We start from the raw sequence: 2,386 nt of genomic DNA, 5'->3' as shown, positions 1-2,386 counted from the left end.
GGGTATGCTTGTTTGTGTGTTCCTGGCATTTGGACTTAGGGCCCTATACTTGCTCGGGAGGCACTCTTACTTATGTTTGAGCCACAGTGTTAGCCCCAAATGCTTTCATGATTTTTTGAATGGATTCTCACTTTATGTTTTTTTGGCCTGGACCCCAGTCTTCCTGTTTTTGCTTCTTAGCATAGCTGAGGTGATAGGCATGGACCATTGTGCCCAGCATTTTATTGGTTGAGCTATAATTTTGCAAACATTTTGTCTAGGCTGGCCTCAAAATGTGATCCTCCCCAATTTTAGCCTCCTAATTACTTAGGATGATAAGCATGAGCCTCCAGCTAAAATAATTTTTACAAAGAGAGACAACATGAATACACACGTTTAAAGTAGCTGAAAAGCCAATTTTGGCGGCGGGTGTGGGGGGGGGGGAGTGGAACAGACAGAGGCCCAGTGTGGTGTCATCCCTTTTGCTTTTCTGTGACTCCTCCTGAGAGGAGGATGCATGTAGATTGGCCTTGGAAGGATGAGGAATTTCAGGAAAAACATTTTTGGGGGTAAAATCTTGAATTTCAAAGCGATCATGCTGGGAATGGGGGAAATTTCACATCAACTGACACTTTCTATACACAGCAGGTTTTAGACTCAAAACTGGTACCTTTTTCTTAGGCAGCAATCCAAGAGATAAAGCAGAAGACCATTAAGGGATGAGAGAGAGGGAGGGGGGAAACAGAAAAGAGGGAGAAGGGGTGGGGCCAGGGGAGGGAAAAGGGGAGAGAGAAATTTCAGTGGATGGTTTACCCTACCTTTTCTTTAACTTCTTCTCACTGGTTATGTTAAGAAGAAAATTTGATGCCACTGGAAAACAAAATTCTCAAGACCTTCCTACAATCAGATGCTCTAAGCTGAGTAGTAGTGTTAGAATAATGACAGTTTCAATAAAGGAAAACAGAATAGCAACGCAGGAGCTATGAGTTGGAAGGAATTGTCAGAGAGCTGAGGAAAGATGGAAGATGCTGGGATTTGGGGAGCTGCAGGACTTGAGTGTTGAGGGGCTTCTGGGAGCATTCGTTCTTTCCCAGGCATTCATGTTGAATACTACTCCCCCCCCCTCAAAATTCCTGGCACAATTTCAGATTTGGCAATTGGGACTAATTACATTCTCTTGTTCACTGCAATTAGAAAACTTGGTTTCACTGTAAAACATAAAATTTAGGTTTATCCAGAATTACTGTACTACTCCTAGGAGCCAATTTGCTGTCATTATGCTTAAATCAAAATATATCTCTGAGCCGTGTCATTTCAGTTTGAGTACAAATTCCATGACTAAAATTTAATTTCTCAAAGATGATGATGCCAATTAGTTCTTAGCTCCTAGAAGTTAAGAAATTGAAAATTCACTGGGTCTGGCCTCAGCTCACTGGAAATCACCTAAGGATGTTGATCCATTTTGCTCTCCTTTACACTTTCACATTTGCTTGGGTCAGGTTCTAGAGAATCAGCAGGAAGAAGAGAAAACAATGAGTCAGGCAGAGTTGTGCATCAACTAACTAAGCTTGAACTCAAGGTCTGGGTGCTGTCCCTGAGCTTTTTGCTGAAGACTAGTGCTCTATCGCACCTCCACTTGTAGCTTTTTGGTGATTAATTGGAGGTAAGAGTCTCACAGACTTTCATGCCTGGGCTGGCTTTGAACCTTGATCCTCAGATTGTAGCCTCATGACTAGCTAGAATTTCAGGCATGAGCCACAGTGTCTGGCTGTCAGAGGGCAATTTAGGTAATCTTCTCTAGCCTCGGTTGATTTGTGCTTTATTTTGTTTTGGTGCTGAGAATTGAACCCAGGGCCTGCTATTCCACCAGCCTGTGAGCCTGATTTGCAATTCTTAGAATGGGAATTACAGTTCCTAACCTGTATTCATCATAGACTGATTGTGAGAATTGGAAGATCTTCAGAGGACTCCATATAGAACAGAGTCCAGACGCAAAGTCTTACTTCTGTATACATATAGCTAGTGAACAATATTATTATTATTATTAATTATTATTAATTCAATGATATTATATTATTATTAATTCAAATATTCTGGTGCTATTTATTCATCTCTACAAGTTAAAAACACTGTATCATGGTATCAAAAAGAAAATCCACAACGTTTTCAGCTTATCTTTTACCATGACTCTCCCCCCCCACACCCCATTGAACAGCCACACTGACTTTCTCAATGTCTGGAAAGTAAACCCCACCCCTCCACATAGCCAATTCTGGTTCATGTCCTTTGCTCTGCCTACCAGGTATATTTTCTGATCAGTCCCACCTAGAAGGTTATAGAGAGTGATTAAAAGTTGTTGGCGATCCAGGCACCAATGGTTCCAACCTATAATAGCAGCTTGGGTGTA

The sequence above is a fragment of the Dipodomys ordii genome, unplaced genomic scaffold (assembly GCF_000151885.1).
Source record: "Dipodomys ordii isolate 6190 unplaced genomic scaffold, Dord_2.0 Scaffold19, whole genome shotgun sequence".
NCBI lineage: Eukaryota > Metazoa > Chordata > Mammalia > Rodentia > Heteromyidae > Dipodomys > Dipodomys ordii.
The sequence above is the reverse complement of the archived record's forward strand: the minus strand, read 5'-3'. Positions refer to the sequence as shown.